Source organism: Pelodiscus sinensis, unplaced genomic scaffold, assembly GCF_049634645.1.
Source record: "Pelodiscus sinensis isolate JC-2024 unplaced genomic scaffold, ASM4963464v1 ctg83, whole genome shotgun sequence".
NCBI classification, from domain to species: Eukaryota; Metazoa; Chordata; order Testudines; family Trionychidae; genus Pelodiscus; species Pelodiscus sinensis.
The window spans coordinates 315,781-343,328 of record NW_027465848.1 but is presented as its reverse complement, the minus strand read 5'-3'; the positions used below and the strand labels follow the sequence as shown (position 1 = coordinate 343,328).

The 27,548-nt window shown below is 59.6% G+C and overlaps 1 long non-coding RNA gene across 1 annotated transcript; it reads right to left on the bottom strand.

Moving 5' to 3' along the window:
* Positions 1-209: 209 nt before the first annotated feature.
* On the bottom strand, positions 210-27,369 carry LOC142823732 (uncharacterized). The gene is made up of 3 exons (XR_012898876.1): positions 26,001-27,369; positions 6,690-6,796; positions 210-3,957 (listed from the first exon to the last, which is right to left on the bottom strand). It is a non-coding gene; the product is annotated as an uncharacterized LOC142823732 (long non-coding RNA).
* Between the last annotated feature and the right edge of the window lie 179 nt (positions 27,370-27,548).

Sequence of the window (27,548 nt, the reverse complement as noted above, 5' to 3'; positions counted from 1 at the left end):
AACCTGTGAATGGAAGTGACTTACAGCTTGCATTAGTCCCTTGCAGTACTGAAGGAGTATACTGCAAGTCAAGTTCACGTCTGAGACTGGAGTAATGGTAGCCATTGTTCTCAATTTCAAAAGGACTTAATTTATGTCTTTGGGATGGGGTGGATTGAATTTCCATAAAGGCCAATGGTAAGGCTGCTGGCCAGCTTAACCCTGTAGAGTCACAACATTTTTTGCAAGCTTATTTTTTTAATCACACCATTTCATTTTTCAACTGCACCTGCGCTCTGTGGGTGGTAGGGACAGTGCAGCAGGTGTGTGACAGGTAACACATGATCCAGGTGCTGAACAAGTTGTCCAGTAAAATGTGTACCCCGGTCACTGGACAGAGTGGCAGGAATTCCTTTTGCAGGCATAATATGATTTAACAAACATTTGGCAACAGACAGTGAATCAGCTTTGCGACAAGGAAAGGCTTCAATCCAACCCGAAAATAAGCATACCATAACCAAAATAAATTCATATCGTTGACACTTAGGCATTTGTACAAAATCAAGCTGCCAATGCAAGAACGGTGCTTGGGGCAGGCCCCAGAACCCGTGAGCTACCTTTACAGGTTTGCCAACATTGTAGCTTTGGCAAGTGGTACAGGCGGCACAGTGGCGGGCTGCAAAACAGCTGAAATGTGGGGCTCACCATCCTGCCTTAGTTACAGCAGAGACCATCCCCTCCTTTCCGACATGCGAAACATCGTGAAGCAGGGCGGCCAGAGAGGGGTAGAGTGAAAAGGGGGCCACAAAGGTACCAGTAGGCGAGCACCGACGGGAATCGGGGTATAGAGAGCAACCCGGGGCGACCCAGGAGTCTTTTTCTGCTTCTGGGGCAGAGTCTTGGAGCAGGGTGAGGTCAGAAAGGGACGGCGGTGGTACAGAAACAGAAAGGGAACCGAGAAACGCACCGGGGGAAGGTTTTAATGCAGCATTACCCTTAGCAACATCAGCATCTGCTGTGGAGTGGCCAGGGCACTTAACAATAGCTAATGCAGATGGGAGTAAAACTGCATACAGGAGAGCAGCAATGTAGGGGCCATTCTTGATAGGGGCACCAGCAGAGGTAAGGAAACCCCGAGCTTGCCAGAGGGTGCCAAAGTCATGTACAACCCCAAAAGCGTAACGAGAATCAGTAGAAATGGTGGCGGAGCGTCCCTCAGCCAGAAAGCAAGCGCGGGTTAGGGCAACTAGTTCAGCGACTTGCGCTGTCACAGAAGGTAACGGCGCAGCTTCTAGGGTTTCAGAGAGCGATACCGCAGCATATCCTGCAAGGAGACGACCTTGTCTATCTCGATAGCAGGAACCGTCAGTGACTAACACAAGGTCGGAGTTAGAGAGGGGGACATCAGAAAGGTCGGGGCGCGGGACGGTGACAGCAGAGACAGCTGCAAGGCAGTCGTGGGGTTCACCGTCATCAGACAGAGGAAGGAGAGTGGCAGGGTTCAACTGAGAACAGCGCTTTATGGTGATATGCGAAGCCGAAAGCAGTAAAAGTGAGGCGGGCGGAGGAAAGGTGAGCTGTATTACGTTGTAGCAGGAGAGTTTCTATAGAGTGGGGGACCATGAGAGAAAGAGGAGAGCAGAGGACAAGGGACTCAGCCATTTCGACTAGGCGTGCCGCAGCAGCCACAGCACACAGGCAGGGGGGTAAACCCTGGGCAACAGGGTCCAAGGTGGCAGAGAAATAGGCCACTGGATGGTTTTTGTCACCATGCTCCTGAGTAAGAGCCCCAAGTGCACAACCAGATTGCTCGTGGCAGAAAAGAATAAAAGGCCATGAGTAGTTAGGTAACCCTAAGGTGGGGGCAGTGAGAAGCACTAGAGAGCCCGTTTCTGAGGCAGATAATGAAGGGGAACAGAGGAGTAGATCATTTACATATTGGACCAATGTGGACCCAGAGGGGAAGACCAGGTCAACGAGGTCTCTGGCTAATGCTTGGGAAAAGTAAGACAGGCTTTCTGTGTACCCCTAGGGAAGCATGGTCCATGTGTACTGCTGCCCCTTGTAAGAAAAGGCAAAAAGATACTGGGACTTAGGGTGAACCGGGACAGAAAAGAAAGCAGAACACAGATCAACAACAGTAAAAGGAGTTGCATCTGGCGGGATAGAAGCCAGAATAGTTGCTGGGTTAGGGACTACAGGAAAGGTGGGTACAACAATGCAGTTAATGGCTTGAAGATCCTGAACAAACAGCCATGATTTCCCATCAGCCTTTCGAACTGGGAGGATACGGGTGTTACGGCACTGGAACACGGGACAATAACGTCTTGTTCCCGCAGGGTGAATATGACCGGAGCTGAAACCTCTAAATCCCAAAAACCCAGTCCCATGACCCCTTCTCCGACCTCATCCCTGTTCTTGGTACCCTCCCCGTTCCCGGTACTGTCTGCCCTGCCCTGAATAATGCTGTATTTGCAGAGCCATTAGCTTTTGTGAGGACTGCTCCTCTTTCCCTTTTAGAGTGCTGTGGCAATGCTCTGCCACTGCTTGCAATCTGTCCATGGTCTTGGCCTCCCATCCAACACTTATTTGCTTTAACATACTGCTAATAGCAGGTAGGAGGCCATTAACAAACGCATGCGCCAGGGCGCCCTGTCCATTTTCACCCGGTCGCTGTATACCAGAATGTTGCAGAAAAAAAAACCCCATCAGTCAGTCGGGTGTGATAGTTCCCTGGGTTCTCTCTCTGTTGCTGTTTACAGCAATGTATGGCCGTCCAGTTGGTTTTTGGAGTCCATACTTGGGGAATGGCCTCATGCAGGCACTTAGCTTGATTCTTACATTTGTTCCAGTAGGCAGCGTCAGGACCAGTGTCTGGTCAATTAGAAGGATGCTCAGTGGTGGGCCAATTTGCTAACAGGAGCCATTTTTTTTCTTGCTCTCTAGGGGTTATAAGTAGCTTACACAGTTCCAGGAGGTCTGCTTCAGAGGATTCATAGGCATTGCGCACTAGCAAAAATTCCTCTGCAAATTTGGTAGGGTTTTCCTGGGGCTTTGGAAAACCTTTTACAATTGAGTGGAGCGCCGTGTGGGTCCAGGGTTTATAGCTCCAAGTGGAACCGGTCTGAGTCTTCTCGGAGGACGGGGTAAAGGGAAGCGCTTGGTCTGGTGGTGGGAGAGGAGGTTTCCAATAAAGCTTTTTACTTATAATTAGAATTTTTAAGGGAGGCGAGCTTCGATTCAGTCCATCTAAGATTTGCCTCATTCCACCACTGCATGAAGCAATCTACCTCTCCTCTAGCCAATTCAGTTTTGGGAAGGCCAAGTTTGTCTTTTAAGACGTCTTTGTTCCAAGATCCTAACAGTGGCCACTGAGTTTTGGGATCCCCAGAGTCAATCTAGATCATTTTTCCAGAAATGTACAGGGATCTGGACCCTTTCTAAAATATATAAACTGAGCCGGGGTCGCTTTAGGGAACTATCCCTGCTTAGACGTCTGCTTACCCATACAGGAGGACTTCATACACCAATCACACAAGGAGGAAATTCGGGTTCGTCAGAGCGGTGCCCAGTGCAACACACAAAAGAAGCCCACAGGCTACTGCCTCAATCGCCCTTGCGTTCACTCCAAGGATTTTATCCAAGGTGCGGTGCGGCTGCGATTGTGCAGATTCCAGTCACACAGACCGCGGGGACAGGAGCCCCTTGGTCAGCCAGTCCCCGGACAGGGATGGCTCCCAGACTCACTCACACCACAGGGAAGACGGATAGACACAGAGACAAGACAGTCCTCAGTCCGGACAAAACATAGAAATAATTACCTGATCAGAGTCCTGATGTTAGATCCCGGGATCCCTACCAGAACAGAGCGGGAACCAACAGGTTCGATGGCGTAGACTTCGCTGTGGTTGTGCACCTTTCCATTCTGGCAGAGAACCGCTCCGGCCAAATGCCCAGGTGCCGGCTACCACGGTCATCCTGCAAGTCAGTCAGGGATCACACAGTTCCAGCGAAGACGGTTGCCATCTCGGTGGGACCTCCAAATTGTCAAAGTCAGAAAGGACTCAGATTTGTCAGATCGCTCTCTTTATTAGCAAAGCTGCTCTGCTAAATGCACTCAGAAAATGTGAGTGCCATTCAAGGTTCAAACCCCTTGATTTATACAGTCAAAAGAAAGCCAAAATTAACAGGATTAAAAGAGGGGCAAAACGTCACATAATTAGTGTGAGGCTAGTCAAGTATCTTCATTTCCACATCAATCACACAGTCCATATCTCCCGTCCATCTCAATTGCTTTCTCCCTAACACCTAATGTTCCTTTTCCTATTAACTCTGGCTAGCACTCTGATCTGCATACCTACAAACAACATTAACATACTTTTCTTCTTCCTGTTCAGAGACCAACAGTATTCCTTTCACTTATTCAATTATTACAGCATAATTCATCTTTCTCTTACAGTATAATCCTTTCTACTTTCTCAACAGTATTCAAGATGTGGGCGTACCATAGTTTTATACAGGGGCAGTAAGATATTCTGGGTCTTATTTTCTATCCCTTTCCTAATAATTCCTAGCATCCTATTTGCCTTTTTAACCGCCGCTGCACACTGTGTGGAAGTTTTCAGAGAACTGTCCACGATAACTCCAAGATCTCTTTCCTGATTTGTCATAGCCAAATTAGCCCCCATCATACTGTACGTATAGCTGGGGTTATTTTTCCCAATGTGCATTACTTTACACTTATCCATATTACATTTCATTTGCCATTTTGTTGCCCAATCACTCCGTTTGGTGAGATCTTTTTGGAGTCCCTCACAGTCTGCTTCTGTCTTGACTATCCTAAACAGTTTGGTATCGTCCGCAAACTTTACCACCTCACTGCTTACCCCTTTCTCCAGATCATTTATGAATAAGTTGAAAAGGATTGGTCCCAGGACTGACCCTTGGGGGACATCACTAGTTACCCGTCTCCATTCTGAAAATTTACCATTTATTCCTACCCTTTGTTTCCTATCTTTTAACCAGTTCTCAATCCAAGAAAGGACCTTCCCTCTTATCCCGTGGCTAAGGAATTTACACAAGAGCCTTTGGTGAGGGACCTTGTCAAAGGCTTTCTGAAAATCTAAGTATACTATATCTACTGGATCCCCCTTGTCTTATCTATTAGAGTTCTCTGAAGGGGTTAACAAACATGCAGACATGATTTCCCTTTACAGAAACCATGTTGACTTTTGTCCAACAAATTATGTTCTTCTACATGCCTCACAATTTTATTCTTTACTATTGTTTCAACTAATTTGCCTGGTACTGAAGTTAGACTTACCGCTCTGTAATTGCCAGGATCGCCTCGAGAGCCCTTTTAAAATATTGGTGTCACGTTGGCTACCTTCCAGTCATTAGGTACGGAAGCCAATTTAAAGGATAGGTTACAAACCACAGATGATAGCCCAGCAATTTCCCATTTGAGTTCTTTTAGAACCCTTGGATGAATGCCGTCCAGTCCTGGAGATGTGTTAACATTAAGTTTTTCTATTTGTTCCAAAACCTCCTCTAATGACACTTCAATCCGGGACAGTTCCTCAGATTCATCCCCCACAAAGGACGGTGCAGATTCAGGAATCTCCCCAACGTCCTCAGCCGTGAAGACTGAAGCAAAGAAATCATTTAGTTTCTCCGCAATGGATTTATCTTCCTTGATTGCTCCTTTTATAGCTCGATCATCTAGGGGACCCACAGGTTTTGTAGCAGGCTTCCTGCTTCTAATGTACTTAAAAAGAAATAACAAAATGTTTGAGTTTTTGGCTAGCTGTTCCTCAAAATCTTTGAGATCCGCAACCTTCACACCAGGCAGGCAAGTGACCATATGGTTCTCCCGGTCATCACAAACCCAACTATCTATGTTTCTAACGATCGAATCACCCACTACTAACACCTGCCTCTTCCTAACTGGCATTCCCTCCCCCTCAGAGGTATCCTCAGTGCGAGAGGATACCGCAACATCCTCTGGGAGGAGGGTCCCAACTACGGGATGGTTTCCCTCTGCTCCCATTGAATGCTCTTTTCCCTTGAGACTTTCATCCTCCTTAAGAGCACTGGGGCTCTCAGACTGGAGGTGGGACAGTACTACAGTGTCCCGGAAAGTCTCATCAACATAGCTCTCTGAGCTCCTCCAGTTCAGCCACTCTGGCCTCCAAAGCCCGAACTCGGTCTCTGAGGGTCAGGAGCTCCTTGCAATGGGTGCACACATACACCACCCACCCACAGGGCAGGTAATCATACATCTTACACTCGACACAATAAACGGGATAGCCCCCACTCTGCTGCTGGGCTTCTGTCTCCATTTTTCTAATGAATAAGTTTAAGTATAAACTGGGATTCTTTTTAAACCTCTGGAATAGAAATTATTCTAAGAGTTATGTTTTAAAGAAGGCCAGAAGTCACTAGTGCCCTCTAACCTCCCTCTCCAAACTCTCCTGTTAGCTGTTCCTGGTCGCTGAGTCACAGGCTTATATAGCCCTGGTAGCCCCTCCCCCTGACTGAGGCTCAGCCAATTAACAGAGGCTTTTGGATTTCAAACCTTTTAGAAGCTCCTTCAACCAAACAAACCAACCAAACAAAGAAACCAAAGAGACAAACACAAGCTCAGCACACTGCAAATAATTCCCCCCCCCACACACACACACAAACACACACTCCAGACAGCCAGTTACCACAAGGGTCCCGTCGTTCCTCCTCTTTTACCTGGAGAACTCCCTCTCCAAACTCTCCTCTTAGCTGTTCCTGGTCTCTGAGTCACAGAGGCTGGTAGGTCGCAGACCTGGCGAGACAGGGGTGTGCGAGGAGGGTGTGTGGGTTGGGAAGGAAGCCAACAGGGAGGTGAGAGGTCCCACGTACGGGGGATGGGCAGGAATAGGGCGCAGGTCGGGGTGAGCTGGGGGGTGTTGCAGGGAGCAAAATGGGGGACTGATAGACCCCATGAATGGAGAAAGGGGCTGGGGGGACATGTTGGTTTGACATTGTGGAGAGGAAGGATAAAAATATGGTCGAGGCGAGGGAGGGCCCGCATGAGGGATAAGATTGGCTGGGGGGTGTTGTAATGCACTGGGGAAGTGAGGGAAAGGAGGTGCCGGATCGGCTGCAGCGCAGATAATGGGGGGGCAGGTTGGGCTGAGGTAGAAGGAGTGGGGGTGCTGTTAGACTGGGGGTGGGATGGATTGGGGGTGGGATGAAAGGGGGTGTGGGTTGGGCTGACGGTGTTGAATGCACTGGGGGCAGGTCGGGCTAGGGATGCAGGTTGGACTGGGAAGCGGGGAAATGGGGGTGTACGTTGGACTAGGGGTTTTGAATGGACTAGAGTGAGAAGAATGGGGGTGCAGGTTGGGTTGAGGTGTTGAGTGCACAGAGGGTGGGAGGAGAGTGCAGCTCTGGTGGGGTGTGTTCCATGCACTGGAGGTGGGGGGGTGTAGAATGGCCTGGGGGGGTAACAGGTGCAGGTTGGGTGGGGGGTGTAGAATGGCCTGGGGGGGTAACAGGTGCAGGTTGGGTGGGGGGTGTAGAATGGCCTGGGGGGGGGTAACAGGTGCAGGTTGGGTAGGGGGTGTAGAATGGCCTGGGGGGGGTAACAGGTGCAGGTTGGGTGGGGGGTGTAGAATGGCCTGGGGGGGGGGTAACAGGTGCAGGTTGGGTAGGGGGTGTAGAATGGCCTGGGGGGGTAACAGGTGCAGCTTGGGTGGGGGGTGTAGAATGGCCTGGGGGGGGTAACAGGTGCAGATTGGGTGGGGGGTGTAGAATGGCCTGGGGGGGGTAACAAGTGCAGGTTGGGTAGGGGGTGTAGAATGGCCTGGGGGGGGTAACAGGTGCAGGTTGGGTGGGGGGTGTAGAATGGCCTGGGGGGGGTAACAGGTGCAGGTTGGGTGGGGGGGGGGTGTAGAATGGCCTGGGGGGGTAACAGGTGCAGGTTGGGTAGGGGGTGTAGAATGGCCTGGGGGGGTAACAGGTGCAGGTTGGGGGGGTGTACAATGGCCTGGGGGGGTAACAGGTGCAGGTTGGGGGGGTGTACAATGGCCTGGGGGGGGTAACAGGTGCAGGTTGGGTGGGGGGTGTAGAATGGCCAGGGGGGGGGTAACAGGTGCAGGTTGGGTGGGGGGTGTAGAATGGCCAGGGGGGGTAACAGGTGCAGGTTGGGTGGGGGGTGTAGAATGGCCTGGGGGGGTAACAGGTGCAGGTTGGGTGGGGGGGTGTAGAATAGCCTGGGGGGGTAACAGGTGCAGGTTGGGTGGGGGGGGTGTAGAATGGCCTGGGGGGGGTAACAGGGGCAGGTTGGGTGGGGGGGTGTAGAATGGCCTGGGGGGGTAACAGGGGCAGGTTGGGTGGGGGTGTAGAATGGCCTGGGGGGGGGGGGGTAACAGGGGCAGGTTGGGTGGGGGGTGTAGAATGGCCGGGGGGGGGTAACAGGGGCAGGTTGGGTGGGGGGTGTAGAATGGCCTGGGGGGGTAACAGGTGCAGGTTGGGTGGGGGGTGTAGAATGGCCTGGGGGGGGGTAACAGGTGCAGGTTGGGTAGGGGGTGTAGAATGGCCTGGGGGGGTAACAGGTGCAGGTTGGGTGGGGGGTGTAGAATGGCCTGGGGGGGGGGTAACAGGTGCAGGTTGGGTAGGGGGTGTAGAATGGCCTGGGGGGGGTAACAGGTGCAGGTTGGGTGGGGGGTGTAGAATGGCCTGGGGGGGTAACAGGTGCAGATTGGGTGGGGGGTGTAGAATGGCCTGGGGGGGGGTAACAGGTGCAGGTTGGGTAGGGGGTGTAAAATGGCCTGGGGGGGGTAACAGGTGCAGGTTGGGTAGGGGGTGTAGAATGGCCTGGGGGGGGTAACAGGTGCAGGTTGGGTGGGGAGTGTAGAATGGCCTGGGGGGGTAACAGGTGCAGGTTGGGTAGGGGGTGTAGAATGGCCTGGGGGGGTAACAGGTGCAGGTTGGGGGGGTGTACAATGGCCTGGGGGGTAACAGGTGCAGGTTGGGGGGGTGTACAATGGCCTGGGGGGGTAACAGGTGCAGGTTGGGTGGGGGGTGTAGAATGGCCAGGGGGGGGTAACAGGTGCAGGTTGGGTGGGGGGTGTAGAATGGCCAGGGGGGGGTAACAGGTGCAGGTTGGGTGGGGGGTGTAGAATGGCCTGGGGGGGTAACAGGTGCAGGTTGGATAGGGGGTGTAGAATGGCCTGGGGGGGGTAACAGGTGCAGGTTGGGTGGGGGGTGTAGAATGGCCTGGGGGGTAACAGGTGCAGGTTGGTTGGGGGGTGTAGAATGGCCTGGGGGGGTAACAGATGCAGGTTGGGTGGGGGGTGTAGAATGGCCTGGGGGGGTAACAGGTGCAGGTTGGGTGGGGGGGTGTAGAATGGCCTGGGGGGGTAACAGGTGCAGGTTGGGTGGGGGGGGTGTAGAATGGCCTGGGGGGGGTAACAGGGGCAGGTTGGGTGGGGGGGTGTAGAATGGCCTGGGGGGATAACAGGGGCAGGTTGGGTGGGGGTGTAGAATGGCCTGGGGGGGGGGGGTAACAGGGGCAGGTTGGGTGGGGGGTGTAGAATGGCCGGGGGGGGTAACAGGGGCAGGTTGGGTGGGGGGTGTAGAATGGCCTGGTGGGGGGGTAACAGGGGCAGGTTGGGTGGGGGGTGTAGAATGGCCTGGGGGGGGGTAACAGGGGCAGGTTGGGTGGGGGTGTAGAATGGCCGGGGGGGGTAACAGGTGCAGGTTGGATAGGGGGTGTAGAATGGCCTGGGGGGTAACAGGTGCAGGTTGGGGGGGGTGTAGAATGGCCTGGGGGGGTAACAGGTGCAGGTTGGGTGGGGGGTGTAGAATGGCCTGGGGGGGTAACAGGTGCAGGTTGGATAGGGGGTGTAGAATGGCCTGGGGGGGGTAACAGGTGCAGGTTGGGTGGGGGGTGTAGAATGGCCTGGGGGGTAACAGGTGCAGGTTGGTTGGGGGGGTGTAGAATGGCCTGGGGGGGTAACAGGTACAGGTTGGGTGGGAGGTGTAGAATGGCCTGGGAGGGGTAACAGGGGCAGGGTGGGTGGGGGGTGTAGAATGGCCTGGGGGGGTAACAGATGCAGGTTGGGTGGGGGGTGTAGAATGGCCTGGGGGGGTAACAGGTGCAGGTTGGGTGGGGGGGTGTAGAATAGCCTGGGGGGGTAACAGGTGCAGGTTGGGTGGGGGGGGTGTAGAATGGCCTGGGGGGGGTAACAGGGGCAGGTTGGGTGGGGGGGTGTAGAATGGCCTGGGGGGGTAACAGGGGCAGGTTGGGTGGGGGTGTAGAATGGCCTGGGGGGGGTAACAGGGGCAGGTTGGGTGGGGGGTGTAGAATGGCCGGGGGGGGTAACAGGGGCAGGTTGGGTGGGGGGTGTAGAATGGCCTGGGGGGGTAACAGGTGCAGGTTGGGTGGGGGGTGTAGAATGGCCTGGGGGGGGTAACAGGTGCAGGTTGGGTAGGGGGTGTAGAATGGCCTGGGGGGGTAACAGGTGCAGGTTGGGTGGGGGGTGTAGAATGGCCTGGGGGGGGGGGGTAACAGGTGCAGGTTGGGTAGGGGGTGTAGAATGGCCTGGGGGGGTAACAGGTGCAGGTTGGGTGGGGGGTGTAGAATGGCCTGGGGGGGTAACAGGTGCAGATTGGGTGGGGGGTGTAGAATGGCCTGGGGGGGGTAACAGGTGCAGGTTGGGTAGGGGGTGTAGAATGGCCTGGGGGGGGTAACAGGTGCAGGTTGGGTAGGGGGTGTAGAATGGCCTGGGGGGGGTAACAGGTGCAGGTTGGGTGGGGAGTGTAGAATGGCCTGGGGGGGTAACAGGTGCAGGTTGGGTAGGGGGTGTAGAATGGCCTGGGGGGGTAACAGGTGCAGGTTGGGTGGGGGGTGTAGAATGGCCTGGGGGGGTAACAGGTGCAGGTTGGGTGGGGGGTGTAGAATGGCCAGGGGGGGGTAACAGGTACAGGTTGGGTGGGGGGTGTAGAATGGCCAGGGGGGGTAACAGGTGCAGGTTGGGTGGGGGGTGTAGAATGGCCTGGGGGGGGTAACAGGTGCAGGTTGGATAGGGGGTGTAGAATGGCTTGGGGGGGGTAACAGGTGCAGGTTGGGTGGGGGGTGTAGAATGGCCTGGGGGGTAACAGGTGCAGGTTGGTTGGGGGGTGTAGAATGGCCTGGGGGGGTAACAGATGCAGGTTGGGTGGGGGGTGTAGAATGGCCTGGGGGGGTAACAGGTGCAGGTTGGGTGGGGGGGTGTAGAATGGCCTGGGGGGGTAACAGGTGCAGGTTGGGTGGGGGGGGGTGTAGAATGGCCTGGGGGGGGTAACAGGGGCAGGTTGGGTGGGGGGGTGTAGAATGGCCTGGGGGGGTAACAGGGGCAGGTTGGGTGGGGGTGTAGAATGGCCTGGGGGGGGGGTAACAGGGGCAGGTTGGGTGGGGGGTGTAGAATGGCCGGGGGGGGTAACAGGGGCAGGTTGGGTGGGGGGTGTAGAATGGCCTGGGGGGGGGGTAACAGGGGCAGGTTGGGTGGGGGGTGTAGAATGGCCTGGGGGGGGGTAACAGGGGCAGGTTGGGTGGGGGTGTAGAATGGCCGGGGGGGATAACAGGTGCAGGTTGGATAGGGGGTGTAGAATGGCCTTGGGGGTAACAGGTGCAGGTTGGGGGGGGTGTAGAATGGCCTGGGGGGGTAACAGGTGCAGGTTGGGTGGGGGGTGTAGAATGGCCTGGGGGGGTAACAGGTGCAGGTTGGGTAGGGGATGTAGAATGGCCTGGGGGGTAACAGGTGCAGGTTGGGTGGGGGGTGTAGAATGGCCTGGGGGGGTAACCGGTGCAGGTTGGGTGGGGGGTGTAGAATGGCCTGGGAGGGGTAACAGGGGCAGGTTGGGTGGGGGGTGTAGAATGGCCTGGGGGGGTAACAGGTGCAGGTTGGGTGGGGGGGTGTAGAATGGCCTGGGGGGGGGTAACAGGTGCAGGTTGGGTGGGGGGGTGTAGAATGGCCTGGGGGGGGGTAACAGGGGCAGGTTGGGTGGGGGGGTGTAGAATGGCCTGGGGGGGGTAACAGGGGCAGGTTGGGTGGGGGGGTGTAGAATGGCCTGGGGGGGGTAACAGGGGCAGGTTGGGTGGGGGGTGTAGAATGGCCTGGGGGGGGTAACAGGGGCAGGTTGGGTGGGGGGTGTAGAATGGCCTGGGGGGGGTAACAGGTGCAGGTTGGGGGGGGTGTAGAATGGCCTGGGGGGGTAACAGGTGCAGGTTGGGTGGGGGGTGTAGAATGGCCTGGGGGGGGTAACAGGGGCAGGTTGGGTGGGGGGTGTAGAATGGCCTGGGGGGGGTAACAGGGGCAGGTTGGGTGGGGGGTGTAGAATGGCCTGGGGGGGGTAACAGGGGCAGGTTGGGTGGGGGGTGTAGAATGGCCTGGGGGGGGGGGTAACAGGGGCAGGTTGGGTGGGGGGTGTAGAATGGCCTGGGGGGGGTAACAGGTGCAGGTTGGGGGGGGTGTAGAATGGCCTGGGGGGGTAACAGGTGCAGGTTGGGTGGGGGGTGTAGAATGGCCGGGGGGGGTAACAGGTGCAGGTTGGGTGGGGGGTGTAGAATGGCCTGGGGGGGTAACAGGTGCAGGTTGGGGGGGGGGTGTAGAATGGCCTGGGGGGGGTAACAGGTGCAGGTTGGGGGGGTGTAGAATGGCCTGGGGGGGGTAGCAGGTGCAGGTTGGGTGGGGGGTGTAGAATGGCCTAGGGGGGTAACAGGTGCAGGTTGGGGGGGGGTGTAGAATGGCCTGGGGGGGTAACAGGTGCAGGTTGGGGGGGTGTAGAATGGCCGGGGGGGTAACAGGTGCAGGTTGGGGGGGTGTAGAATGGCCTGGGGGGGGTAACAGGTGCAGGTTGGGGGGGGTGTAGAATGGCCTGGGGGGGTAACAGGTGCAGGTTGGGGGGGGTGTAGAATGGCCTGGGGGGGTAACAGGTTCAGGTTGGGTGGGGGGGTGTAGAATGGCCTGAGGGGGGTAACAGGTGCAGGTTGGGTGGGGGGTGTAGAATGGCCTGGGGGGGGTAACAGGTGCAGGTTGGGTGGGGGATGTAGAATGGCCTGGGGGGGGGTAACAGGTGCAGGTTGGGGGGGGTGTAGAATGGTCTGGGGGGGGTAACAGGTGCAGGTTGGGGGGGTGTAGAATGGCCTGGGGGGGTAACAGGTGCAGGTTGGGTGGGGGGTGTAGAATGGCCTGGGGGGGGTAACAGGGGCAGGTTGGGTGGGGGGTGTAGAATGGCCTGGGGGGGGTAACAGGGGCAGGTTGGGTGGGGGGTGTAGAATGGCCTGGGGGGGGTAACAGGTGCAGGTTGGGTGGGGGGTGTAGAATGGCCTGGGGGGGGTAACAGGGGCAGGTTGGGTGGGGGGTGTAGAATGGCCTGGGGGGGGGTAACAGGTGCAGGTTGGGTGGGGGGTGTAGAATGGCCTGGGGGGGTAACAGGTGCAGGTTGGGGGGGGTGTAGAATGGCCTAGGGGGGGTAACAGGTGCAGGTTGGGGGGGGTGTAGAATGGCCTGGGGGGGGTAACAGGTGCAGGTTGGGGGGGTGTAGAATGGTCTGGGGGGGGTAACAGGTGCAGGTTGGGTGGGGGTTGTAGAATGGCCTAGGGGGGTAACAGGTGCAGGTTGGGGGGGGTGTAGAATGGCCTGGGGGGGTAACAGGTGCAGGTTGGGGGGGTGTAGAATGGCCTGGGGGGGTAACAGGTGCAGGTTGGGGGGGGGTGTAGAATGGCCTGGGGGGGGTAACAGGTGCAGGTTGGGGGGGGTGTAGAATGGCCTGGTGGGGGGTAACAGGTGCAGGTTGGGGGGGGTGTAGAATGGCCTGGGGGGGTAACAGGTGCAGGTTGGGTGGGGGGTTGTAGAATGGCCTGAGGGGGGTAACAGGTGCAGGTTGGGTGGGGGGTGTAGAATGGCCTGGGGGGGGGGTAACAGGTGCAGGTTGGGGGGGGTGTAGAATGGCCTGGGGGGGTAACAGGTGCAGGTTGGGTGGGGGGTGTAGAATGGCCTGGGGGGGGTAACAGGTGCAGGTTGGGGGGGGTGTAGAATGGCCTGGGGGGGTAACAGGTGCAGGTTGGGTGGGGGGGTGTAGAATGGCCTGGGGGGGGTAACAGGTGTGGTGGGGTGTAGAATGGCCTGGGGGGTAACAGGTGCAGGTTGGGTGGGGGGGTGTAGAATGGCCAGGGGGGGGTAACAGGTGCAGGTTGGGTGGGGGGTGTAGAATGGCCTGGGGGGGTAACAGGTGCAGGTTGGGTGGGGGGTGTAGAATGGCCAGGGGGGGTAACAGGTGCAGGTTGGGTGGGGGGTGTAGAATGGCCTGGGGGGGGTAACAGGTGCAGGTTGGGGGGGGTGTAGAATGGCCTGGGGGGGTAACAGGTGCAGGTTGGGTGGGGGGGTGTAGAATGGCCTGGGGGGGGTAACAGGTGCAGGTGTGGTGGGGTGTAGAATGGCCTGGGGGGGTAACAGGTGCAGGTTGGGTGGGGGGGTGTAGAATGGCCTGAGGGGGGTAACAGGTGCAGGTTGGGTGGGGGGTGTAGAATGGCCTGGGGGGGGGTAACAGGGGCAGGTTGGGTGGGGGGTGTAGAATGGCCTGGGGGGGGGTAACAGGTGCAGGTTGGGTGGGGGGTGTAGAATGGCCTGGGGGGGTAACAGGTGCAGGTTGGGGGGGGTGTAGAATGGCCTAGGGGGGGTAACAGGTGCAGGTTGGGGGGGGTGTAGAATGGCCTGGGGGGGGTAACAGGTGCAGGTTGGGGGGGTGTAGAATGGTCTGGGGGGGGTAACAGGTGCAGGTTGGGTGGGGGTTGTAGAATGGCCTAGGGGGGTAACAGGTGCAGGTTGGGGGGGGTGTAGAATGGCCTGGGGGGGTAACAGGTGCAGGTTGGGGGGGTGTAGAATGGCCTGGGGGGGTAACAGGTGCAGGTTGGGGGGGGGTGTAGAATGGCCTGGGGGGGGTAACAGGTGCAGGTTGGGGGGGGTGTAGAATGGCCTGGTGGGGGGTAACAGGTGCAGGTTGGGGGGGGTGTAGAATGGCCTGGGGGGGTAACAGGTGCAGGTTGGGTGGGGGGTTGTAGAATGGCCTGAGGGGGGGTAACAGGTGCAGGTTGGGTGGGGGGTGTAGAATGGCCTGGGGGGGGGTAACAGGTGCAGGTTGGGGGGGGTGTAGAATGGCCTGGGGGGGTAACAGGTGCAGGTTGGGTGGGGGGTGTAGAATGGCCTGGGGGGGGTAACAGGTGCAGGTTGGGGGGGGTGTAGAATGGCCTGGGGGGGTAACAGGTGCAGGTTGGGTGGGGGGGTGTAGAATGGCCTGGGGGGGGTAACAGGTGTGGTGGGGTGTAGAATGGCCTGGGGGGTAACAGGTGCAGGTTGGGTGGGGGGGTGTAGAATGGCCAGGGGGGGGTAACAGGTGCAGGTTGGGTGGGGGGTGTAGAATGGCCTGGGGGGGTAACAGGTGCAGGTTGGGTGGGGGGTGTAGAATGGCCAGGGGGGGTAACAGGTGCAGGTTGGGTGGGGGGTGTAGAATGGCCTGGGGGGGGTAACAGGTGCAGGTTGGGGGGGGTGTAGAATGGCCTGGGGGGGTAACAGGTGCAGGTTGGGTGGGGGGGTGTAGAATGGCCTGGGGGGGGGTAACAGGTGCAGGTGTGGTGGGGTGTAGAATGGCCTGGGGGGGTAACAGGTGCAGGTTGGGTGGGGGGGTGTAGAATGGCCTGAGGGGGGTAACAGGTGCAGGTTGGGTGGGGGGGTGTAGAATGGCCAGGGGGGGGTAACAGGTGCAGGTTGGGTGGGGGGTGTAGAATGGCCTGGGGGGGTAACAGGTGCAGGTTGGGTGGGGGGTGTAGAATGGCCTGGGGGGGTAACAGGTGCAGGTTGGGTGGGGGGTGTAGAATGGCCTGGGGGGGGGGTAACAGGTGCAGGTTGGGTGGGGGGTGTAGAATGGAGCAGTTGATGCAGGTCGGGTGGAAGGTGGGGGAGGGGGATGCAGCTCGGGGGGGGCTGTGCAGAGCAGGGGGGGGCTGAGGATCGCGGGGCGGGGGCAGACAGGGGCGGGGCCTGAGTAGCGCTGCGGGGGCGCCCTACGATGCAGTTGGGGGCGGGGAGAGGCTGGAACACGCTGGGCGTGGCTATGACGGCCTGGGCGGGAGGGGCGTGGCTATGATTGGGGCGGGGCGGACTGAGACACGCCCCGGGAGGCCGCACTGTGGGAACTACAACTCCCAGGATGCATCGCTCACGCTGGGCGTGACACCGCGCGAGACCAACCCCTGGGTCAGCGGCTGGATTGTGATGTCACTTCCGCTGCTCCCGCCCAATCGAACAGCCCATGGGAGCTGCGGATTGGGGCACGGAACGTTTCCCACAAGCCACCGCGGCTACTTTCCCTGCTCCCCTCGGCCCCCCCGCCTCAGAGACCCCCCCCCAAAACTGCCCAGCCGGCTTGTCCTGTGGCGTCAGGACCTGCCAACCCCCCACTCTGCCCCCCAACCCCCTACTCTGCCCCCCCACCAAACCCCCCTGTAGTCTGCCCCCCAACCCCCCACTCTGCCCCCCCACCAAACCCCCCTGTAGTCTGCCCCCCAACCCCCCACTCTGCCCCCCAACCCCCCACTCTGCCCCCCCACCAAACCCCCCTGTAGTCTGCCCCCCAACACCCCACTCTGCCCCCCCACCAAACCCCCCTGTAGTCTGCCCCCCAACCCCCCACTCTGCCCCCCAACCCCCCACTCTGCCCCCCCACCAAACCCCCCTGTAGTCTGCCCCCCAACACCCCACTCTGCCCCCCCACCAAACCCCCTGTAGTCTGCCCCCCATCCCTCCACTCTGCCCCCCAACCCCCCCCACTGCCCCCCAACCCCCCACTCTGCCCCCCACCAAACCCCCTGTGGTCTGCCCCCCACCAAACCCCCTGTGGTCTGCCCCCCAACCCCCCACTCTTCCCCCCCACCAAACCCCCCTGTAGTCTGCCCCCAACCTCCCACTCTGCCCCCCCCGCACTCTACTCCCCCCAACCCCCCTGCAGTCTACTCCAGCACCACCAAACCCCCCCACTCTGCCCCCCCACCAAACCCCCCTGTGGTCTGCCCTCCAACCCCCCACTCTGCCCCCCACCAAACCCCCCTGTAGTCTGCCCCCCAACCCCCACTCTGCCCCCCCACCAAACCCCCCTGTAGTCTGCCCCCAACCTCCCACTCTGCCCCCCCCGCACTCTACTCCCCCCAACCCCCCTGCAGTCTACTCCAGCACCACCAAACCCCCCCACTCTGCCCCCCCACCAAACCCCCCTGTGGTCTGCCCTCCAACCCCCCACTCTGCCCCCCACCAAACCCCCCTGTAGTCTGCCCCCCAACCCCCCACTCTGCCCCCCCGCACTCTACTCCCCCCAACCCTCCCTGCAGTCTACTCCAGCACCACCAAACCCCCCCACTCTGCCCCACCCCACCAAACTCTTCATTCAGTCTGCTCCTCCCCAGCCCCCCCCACTCTGCTCCTCCCTACCCCCAGCAGTCAGCTCCCCCCACCAAATACCCTCCGCCCCCACAGACACCCAACTGCCCAGTGGGCTTGTGTGGGACAGGCAGATGCTGCTGCTGCCTTACAAAGTGCAGTGGGGCAGCGCGAGGCGGGTTGGGGGGGGGGGCTGCCTTGGCTGCGTCCGGTTTGAAAACACTGATGCTGTGTCTGCACTGGCGCCATCTCGCGCCAAAGCGGCCGCTCTTGCGCGGAAACTTGCTGCCTGTCTACACTGGCCGTGTGTGCTTGCGCAAGGCAACTGACCTTCTCCTGTGTACAACCAGGGCTCCTGGCGCAAGAACTAGGATGCTCCTGCTCAGGAAGAAGCCTCTTGCGCAAGAGCCCTTCCGGCACAGGCCAGTGCGGACAGGCACCAGGAATTTCTTGCCCAAGAAAGGCCGATGGTTAAAACGGCCATCGGAGTTTATTGCGCAAGAGAGCGTCCACACTGGCACGGATGCTCTTGCGTAAAAGCACATGCCAGTGCAGACGCTCTCTCAGAATCCTAGAACCACAGAGCTGGAAGAGACCTCAGAAGGTCAAGTCCAGCCCCCTGCGCTAGGCAGGACCAATCCCAACTAAATCAACCCGGCCAGGACTGTGTCAAGCCGAGACAAACACCTCTAGGGATGGAGACTCCACTGCCTCCCTAGGGAACCCATCCCAGTGTTTCAGCAGCCTCCTAGGGAAATAGTTTTTCCTAATAGCCAACCTGGACCTCTCCCACCGCAACTTGAGCCCATTGCTCCTTGTTCTGCCATCTGTCACCACTGAGAACAGCCTTTCTGCAGCCTCTTTGGAACCTCCCTTCAGGAAGTTGAAGGCTGCTCTCAAATCCCCCCTCGCTCTTCGCTTCTGCAGACTAAACAGACCCAACTACCTCCGCCTCTCCTCGTAGGTCATATGCTCCAGCCTCCTAATCATTTTGGTTGCCCTCCGCTGGACCCTCTCCAATGCGTCCACATCCTTTCTGCAGTGGGGGACACAATACTCCAGATGTGGCATCACCAGAGCCGAATAAAGGGGAATAATCTCTTCTGGATCTGCTGGCAATGCTCCTCTTAATGCACCCTAATATGCCATTAGCCTTCTTGGCTACAAGGGCGCCCTGTTGACTCACATCCAGCTTCTCATTCTCTGTAACCCCCAGGTCCTTTTCTACAGAACTGCTGCTTAGCTGGTTGGTCCCCAGCCTGTAATTCTTCTGGAAGAGTTTTTGCACAAGATCACGCCAGTGTAGACGTAGATAGAGGGGCTGCGCGAGGGTTTTCCGGAGACCCCAAGGAGTTTCCTGCTGCTCACTTCTGCGTCCCAGCTGAGTTCCTGTGAGTCAGTAGCCCCGCCCCCAGACAACGCCCCTGCCATTAATGACGGAGCCTGCGACCCATCTGTGTGCAACACAAACCCACGTGTCACTCGCTGGACCATTCAGTGCACCAGCCTGACGGGAGCCAATAGAACGTGCCCCGTGTTCCATCATTTGCATGCCCCGCGCCAGGGCAATGACGTCACTAGCAGTGCGCTGCTGTTTGTAGCGGGCAGCGGCAGCTTCGCACCAAACCGAGTCACGAGGCAGCGGGCGCAGCGCTGGGGGCGGAGCTACAAGGGAGAGGCCCGGCCGGGTGGGGTGCACACTCGGGTGCCCAAGGGCTGAGATCCGGGCGGGCACGCTCTGACTTTCCTGCCGCCTCCCGCAGGAACTCCCTTGGGGCCGGGTGGCGCAGTCCAGAAGCTGCTACCACTCCTATGGTGCCACGAGGCCACAGTGGCCGGTGGAGGATCTCTCATTTCCTTGCACGCACTGTGTCATTGCTTCTCCTCCGCCCGCCTAGGGTGGGATTTCCTGGCGAACCTGCTCCCTGTGACATCCACAGAGACTGCCACAGAGGCAGGGGCCACCCCACCCAAGCAAGGAGCAGAGCTAGGATTGCCAGATGGTTTCAACAAAAATACCAGACACACCTGACATGACATGACAATCTACAAACTTTTCCGTTAAAAGCATGTGCGGAAAATCATGCCAGTCTAGACGTAGCAGTGTAGTCTCACCAGCTACTTGATGTTTCTGCAGCCCTGGGGGCGGGGCCAGTGTGACGTCACAAACAGCTGCTGTCACAATTGGCTCCCAGTAGCGGTTTCTCTCTCTCTCTCACACACGTACGTGTGACACACACACACACACACACACACACACACACACACACACACACACACACACACACACACACACACACACACACACACACACACACACACACACACACACACACACACACACACACACACACACACGCCGGTTCTAACCATTTTAGCTGCTCAGCTCTGCAAGCATGGAGGGGAAGCCCAGTCTGATAGATGGGGGTTCTCCGCGACATCTTTGGCTGCCCGGACGCCCTACATCTGGGCCAGAGGGTCTCACCCTTCCCCTCCCCCCTACATCCCTTCTTTTCCGTGATTCAGCCAACTGCTTGCTGCCTTTAGTACCCGGCCCCTGCTGTGAGATCTCTGTAGAGAGACGGGCCACAGGGGCACCTGCAGAGACCCTAGGAGACCGTCCCTTTGATCTTTGAGGCCAGCTGGAATGAGGGATGGAAAATGCTGTTTAATTTAACTGGTTAACTCATTAACAGGGGTGGGGGGATAGGCTGGAGGCTCTCTGATTGCAGTGCAGGGTGCCCTGTGAGAGTGAAGTCTATGGGGGGCGGGAAGCTGCTCCAGCCCCACCGGTTAACTGGAACCACTGGACGAGGCTCATCAGGGAACAGCTTAACCGAACTTGTCACCCCCCTCCCCGTCCTCTCTCCACACTTCAGCAAATGTCCATTTCCCTTCCCTCCTTAGCTCTTTGTTTTCATTCCTCCGGGAGGGGCTCAGGGGCCTGCTCCTTTTCCTTCTCTCTCCTGCGGGTTTGCCAAGGTCTCATCTACCTCACATCACTGGGAACTGAAAAACTGAGAAAGGAGGACTCAGCCAACATGGGCACAGCACCAGACGGGAATCCAGAGCAGAGAGCCACAAGGTCACCCTGTGGCCACTTTGGGAGCGTCCACACTGCACTCAGAACTGGAAATGAGCTACGCAATTTGAGCTCATTTTGAGTCAATTTTGAAAAAGCTTATTTTGAATTTTGGCGCAGTCCACAAGCCCTATTTCACACTAAGTCGCTCCTCACTCCTCGTGGAATGAGGTTTGCAGGGATGTCGGAACAGCAAGCCCGTTCTATTTCCAATTAGCGGGTGCGCCCGAAAGACGGGGAACGGCTCATTCAGGTACCTGCGGTGTCCCGACATAGCGCTGCAGTGCAGACGCAGCCTTTGGAAGCGCACGCAGGACTGGGCTCCTCTCGCTGCTGTGGTGCCTCTAGCTGGAGTTCGTGGGGATGAGCTCTGTAGGTCCGTACCCTGCTCCCAACATTGCCTCGCCCACCGTGATGTCTGCTCTTGGTACCACATCGCTCCAGGGACCGTGCGCGCATCTTCACCACACAGCCCTGCAGCCACGTCTTGATCTGTGCTCCCCTCTGCCAGGGACCCCGCGGTAACTGTCCAGCCATGTCCCCAGTAGGGGATTGGGAGCAACCCGAGCCCACCCTCAACTCTGCGTCCAGGGCAGGGTTTCCTCTAAGACTTTCCACCAGGAGTGGCCTGGGCCAGGACTTCTGCCCCGGGCCAGGACTTCTGCCCCAGGGCTGGAGCTGCAGCCAGACCCACATGATGGCTGCTCCACTGTTCCCAGGGCTGGCTGCCTGGCAGGTGGCTGCCAGAGCCAGAGCCGGAGCCCAGCTGTTCCTAAGGCGGGGCTCCCTGCAACTGTGTTCCCCCTCCCCCTCTGCTCTTCCTCCCTCACTGCCCTCCGAGCCTCCTGCCAGCTCCTCCACCTTTGCTTCCCCACATGTTGCTGGCTCCCACTCCCTGCAAATGCTGGGTGCTGGCAGCAGCTCCCCTCTGCCAAAGGCAGGGACTCACAGCCCAGCCCTGGGGGGAGAAGCCTGGGACACACCTTGCCCTGCACACAGCCTGCCCCAGGGGCAGCGCTCCCTAGTGGGGGGGGGGGAGCAAGTCTCACCTTCTCATGAGGGGGTGGGGCGCTGCCTGGGACAAGGACTCGGAGTCCTAGCAAGGCGGAGGAGGGGAGGGGGAACCACTCTGGCGTCTCTACGATGGGAGAGAGTCTCTGGGAGCAGTGCCACTGGTGGGTGCCCCGCCCCCTCCCTACGCTGCCACACCCCAATACCACAGCACCCAGGCAGGGAAACGCCGCCACTCCCATGGGGCTACGGGGCCTGTGAAGGAAACACGACATCTTCCAGCATGCCCCGCTTCGCATCTCCTCTGCCTGCCCAGGGTGGGATTTCCTGGCGAACCCGCTCCCACAGAGGCAGGGCGCCACCCCACCTGAGCCAGGAGCAGAGCAGCACCTCGTCGGGGCGGTTCCAGCCTCCAACGCCGCTCAGTCACGGTCTCTGGTGTCTCTCCTCTGCCCTGTGCACCACCAGAGCTGGGGGTACACTGGCTGCGCCGCCGCAGGAACCCCCGACCCCAGTCCCTGCCCAGCCAGGTGCCTCTAGTCTGAACCCGTCCTCTTGTCTCCCTCTGCCTGCCACTCGCAGACCCGCCACCAGATGAGCACTCGCTGGAGCTAATCGACTCCGGGCCCTGTTCCCGGGGGACGCGATTGGACACGTACCTGGGCACCTTCCGGCCATGGTTCCCAGTTGTTTGCCGTCAGGCCGCGGACCAGCAAACGTCACTTCCACTCCGTGGGATGGTGCACGGGTGGCACCGGCATGACGCGAGGAGCCCAGGTGACCGCTCCTTCTTGCCCCGTGCCGGACACGAGAAGAGCAGCTACCACGCGGCAGTTAGAGCCTCATGCCGAAATGCACCGCCACGGTTACACTTTTCCCTGCCCCTCCCATCTCCCATCACAGGTGCTGGAGTCCCCACCCCTCCCCGGCTCTTTGGCCCGTTGCATGCTCCAGCTGGGAGGGGAAGAGAGGGGGTGTCGCTCTCTGGTAGCAGGACCCGAGTACCCGCTTGCTACTGCTGCCAGGGCACCGTCTGACTGGAATACGTCACGCGCACACACCCGTGGAACAGCCACACACCGCCCCAAATGCTCACGCGCAGGAATGCGCTGCCATGGCTCCAGCTGAGTGTCACACCCCCTCTCTACACACTCTTTAGGCCAGGCCTGAAAAGGAGGAGTTGCATTGTATGTAAGAGAGCAGTATGATTGCTCAGAGCTCCAATATATAGAGGGAGAAAAGCCTTTTGATAGTCTATGGCAGTGATCTCCAACCTCTTTACACCCAAGATCACTTTTTAAATGACAGAACAAGCCAAAATCTACCACCCCGCCCCTTCCTTGAAGCCCCGCCCTCTCTATTCTCCTCCTCTCCATCACTTGCTATCCCCAACCCTTATACTGCTGCTTTTTTTCCCACAATTCTTCCGTAGGAAGAGGTTTTTCCAACATTTGGCCTGTCTAGACTGGACCAAATGTCAGAAAACCCCCTTCTTTTGGAAGCCTCTTTATTCTTTGTGGAAAGAGGACTATAGGGGTGACCGAAAGAGCATGTTTGCTCTTCCACTAAAAGAAGTGGAAGAACAAACGCATCCCTGGATGCAGAAGAGTTTTTCTGGGATATCTCTGGAATCCTGAAAAACTCCTGCCGTCTAGCCGGACCCCCGCTGGGTTGAGACAGGATGTGTAGGCTCTGGGGTAGGGGGTTCCAGTGTATGATAGGCTCAGATGTAGGGCCTGGGGGAAGGGGAGTGCAGGAGTGTTCTGATGCTGTACCCAGATGGGGGCTTGGCCCCAATTGGGGGTTTGTTGGCCAGGCTTCACTTTTAAATAAAATACTGTGTCAAACACAAAGTTTCTGCATTGTCTTTATTTCTGAGAAGGGCAGGGAACCTCTCGAGTCAGGGGTCACTGACCCAAGAAAAGTCAGTTGGGGCCTGTAGCGGGCTCCCTGCTCCACCCCAGCGCCCCCCTGCCGTCTGTTCGGGGAATTAGATCTTTCAGGACACTGCCCTCCAGCAATGTCGACAATACCCTTCCGGGGGATGGTTAGTTGTAGGTCAGCAGGCCTTTCGGAGGCGGTTCCTCCGCCCTGGCCCAATGGGTGGCTAGTCCGCCCTATGGCCCTACCGTGCCTTAAAATAGTCCGAGTCTATGAGTCCATCTCCGGCCTTATTTCAGGTCGGGATGAGAGACAATAGTTCAGGAGCCCGGCCTTGCTTCAGGCCCGGGCCATGGGGAAAGAAATTCCGCGTATATTCAAGTCTCTTAACTCCCTCAGGGCAGGGCAGCAAATGGCAGCCAGGCCCTGACGCAAGGCGGGGCCGCAAACAAACACCCAGGTTTGTAGAAGCTCCTAGTTCCAGAGCTGGGCAGGCAGTGCAGCTGCAGCAGTGGCAAGGGGGAGACTGCCACCTGGTTAGTGGGTGGCAGGGGGGCGCAGGCCCACCCACTCCACTGCGCCCCGGCCCAGGGGCCCTGGGTGCAGCAGTTCAGCTGCTACGGGCTCAGCAGGGGCTCCAGCCTGCAACTTGCTGGCCTAGGGCTGCTCTCAGCCCGTGCTACCCCCTGGGCCGCTCCTCGTCTCCCCCTTCGCTGGTACCTGTACCTCCAGCAGGTCTGTCGGGGAGTCAAAGCGCTGTCGTCCCAGCAGTGTCCGGTCGGCCCAATCCAGGGGGTCAAGGGGTCGGAGCTCTGCAGCGTCCCGCGGGCTCGCCGGGCCCCGGCGTTCCAGTACCCATCGGGGGTCCGGCCGGTCCGGTCCAGGGGTCGGAGCTCTGCAGCGTCCCGCGGGCTCGCCGGGCCCCGGCGTTCCAGTACCCATCGGGGGTCCGGCCGGTCCGGTCCAGGGGTCCAGGGGTCGGAGCTCTGCAGCGTCCCGCGGGCTCGCCGGGCCCCGGCGTTCCAGTACCCATCGGGGGTCCGGCCGGTCCGGTCCAGGGGTCGGAGCTCTGCAGCGTCCCGCGGGCTCGCCGGGCCCCGGCGTTCCAGTACCCATCGGGGGTCCGGCCGGTCCGGTCCAGGGGTCCAGGGGTCGGAGCTCTGCAGCGTCCCGCGGGCTCGCCGGGCCCCGGCGTTCCAGTACCCATCGGGGGTCCGGCCGGTCCGGTCCAGGGGTCGGAGCTCTGCAGCGTCCCGCGGGCTCGCCGGGCCCCGGCGTTCCAGTACCCATCGGGGGTCCGGCCGGTCCGGTCCAGGGGTCGGAGCTCTGCAGCGTCCCGCGGGCTCGCCGGCCCCGGCGTTCCAGTACCCATCGGGGGTCCGGCCGGTCCGGTCCAGGGGTCGGAGCTCTGCAGCGTCCCGCGGGCTCGCCGGGCCCCGGCGTTCCAGTACCCATCGGGGGTCCGGCCGGTCCGGTCCAGGGGTCCAGGGGTCGGAGCTCTGCAGCGTCCCGCGGGCTCGCCGGCCCCGGCGTTCCAGTCCCCATCGGGGGTCCGGCCGGTCCGGTCCAGGGGTCGGAGCTCTGCAGCGTCCCGCGGGCTCGCCGGCCCCGGCGTTCCAGGCCCCATCGGGGGTCCGGCCGGTCCGGTCCAGGGGTCGGAGCTCTGCAGCGTCCCGCGGGCTCGCCTGGCCCCGGCGTTCCAGTCCCCATCGGGGTTCCAGCTGGTCCAGCGGCTCGGGCCAGTCCTCTGGGTCCACAGGAGGTTCGGCTGGCTGGCTTGGCCCGGCCTCCGTAGCCCTGGCAGGGAAGCCTTGGCTGGCCTCCGGGGAGGCTGCTGAGGGCTGTCTAGGCCCGGTCTTAGCCTCCCCGGGCAGGAGCTCTGGACAGGCCTCCGTCTCCCTCAGAGGCTGGGCCGCGACTGAGCTCCCCGGCCGCCTTCTTATAGTCCTAGCCCCGCCCTTTGACTTCCGGTCAGGTGAGGGGGCGGGGCTAGGCTGGGCCCAAAATGGCTCCCAGAGGGGTTCCTCTGCCTCTGGGTCAGTGGGTGGCCATTCCACCCCACTACAGGGCCACACAAGTGAGATGCAAAAAAACCTCCTCCAACCCCTCCCCCCCAAAGTTTCACTAATGTGGCTCCAACTGTGTTGGTGGGAGCAGGGGACACAGTACTGGGAAGGGTGCTAGTGGGTGCTGGGGTAGGGGACAGGGTGCCAGTGGGGACAGAGTTCTGCGGCTGGGGGCAGGGGAGAGGGAACAGGGTGCCAGTGGGGACAGATTTCTGCAGCTGAGGACAGGGTGCCGCTGGGGACAGAGTTCTGTGGCTGGAAAGTGGGAACAAGAGGCATGCAACAGGGGACAGGGAGGGTAGGGAACAGGGGGCCGGGGAGTCTCCTGCACCTGCCTCCTCCCAGGATTCCCCTTCCAGAGGGAAGCCAGTGCGCGCCTCCTCTGGGCCCGACTCCCCCCTCCTGGGGCACGGGGAAACCCCTGCGTGTGCCTGCCCCGGGGCCAACCCCCCGCACGCCTGCCCCGGGGCCAACCTCTCCTCCCGTGGCACAGGGAAACCCATGCACGTGCCTGCCCCAGGGCCAACTCACCCCTCCTGCAGTGCAGGGAAGCCGCCGCACTCCTCCTCCGGGGCCAACGCCGCCTCCTGCAGTGCACCCGGCATGCCACAGACCTGTGGGAGGGGAGCAGCCTGCGCACTTCCGGAACCCCTGGAAGTGGTGCAAAGCTGCAGGACTTCCACCCACCCCACAGGAAGCTGCCACTACCTCCATTGTCGCTGGAGGTAGGTAGTGGGGCTTCTTGGGGGTGGGGAGAAATGGGGGGGGCCGAATGCCTTGCGATCAACTGATTGAGGCCTCGTGATTGACCAGTTGATCATGATCGACCGGTTGGTGATCACGGGTCTATGGGTTAAGTTTAGAGGTGCAAACAACAGCAGTGATGTTGTGGTTGGTGTCTGCTACAGACCACAGGATCAGGTGGATGAGGTAGATGAGGCTTTCTTCAGACAACTGAGAGAAACTTCCAGATCACAGGCCTTGGTTCTCATGGGGGACTTTAATCACCCTGACACCTGTTGGGAGTCCAATACAGCAGCACACAGACAATCCAGGAAGTTTTTAGAGAATGTTGGGGATAACTTCTTGGTACAAGTGCTGAAGGAACCGACTAGGGGCCATGCGCAGCTTGACCTGCTGCCAGGGCTGGCTCTAGGCACCAGCAAATCAAACACATGCTGGGGGGGGCGACACATTGCTGGGGGGGTGGAATCATAGAATCCTAGGGCTGGAAGGAACCTCAGAAGGTCAAGTCCAGCCCCCTGCTCTAGGCAGGACCAGCCCAACTCAATCAGCCCGGCCAGGGCTGTGTCAAGCCGAGACAAACCCCTCTAGGGATGGAGACTCCACCCCTCCCTCGGGAGCCCAGCCCAGCGCTTCCCCCCGCCCAGGGAAATAGTTTTTCCTAATATCCAGCTTGGACCTCTCCCACCGCAACTTGCGCCCATCGCTCCTTGTTCTGCATCTGCCCCCACTGGGAACAGCCTCTCGCCAGCCTCTCTGGACCCCCTGCAGGGAGCTGCAGGCTGCTCTCCAGTCCCCCTGCTCGGCTACAGGCGCCCCGCTGACTCCTCCGGCTTCTCACGCGCTGTCCCCGCAGAGCAGGAGCCCCCGCGACAGGGCGCAGCGGGGCGGAAGGGAGAGGCGGCTCCCAAGCCCCCCCCGCCCCCCCGCAGAGCCGCTGCAGCCCGCGCGCACAGACCCGCCCCCGGGACACGATTCGGGCCGCCCCCATAGCAACGGCGCGCGCTGCGGCCCGCGGGGCGGGCGGGCGGGGGAACTCCTAGGGCACGTCTGCCCACTGACGTCACTTGCTCTCACATCCGCTTCCGCTTCCGTCCCGCTTTGCAAACCGAAGCTTTCCCCGCCCAATCGGGAAGCGCCAGGCCCCGCACTGGCCGCTGGGAGATCCTGCCCCTCTCACGTGCTTCTGGGAAATGGAGTCCGGGGCAACTACATCTCCCAGAAGCCCCTGCAGCTGCCCCCGCCCTTCTGGGCGCCCCGAGCGGGCGGGGCGATGACGCGGGGAAGGCCGAGCCGGTGGCTCACAGGAGAATGACACGGACTTGACACGTCCCC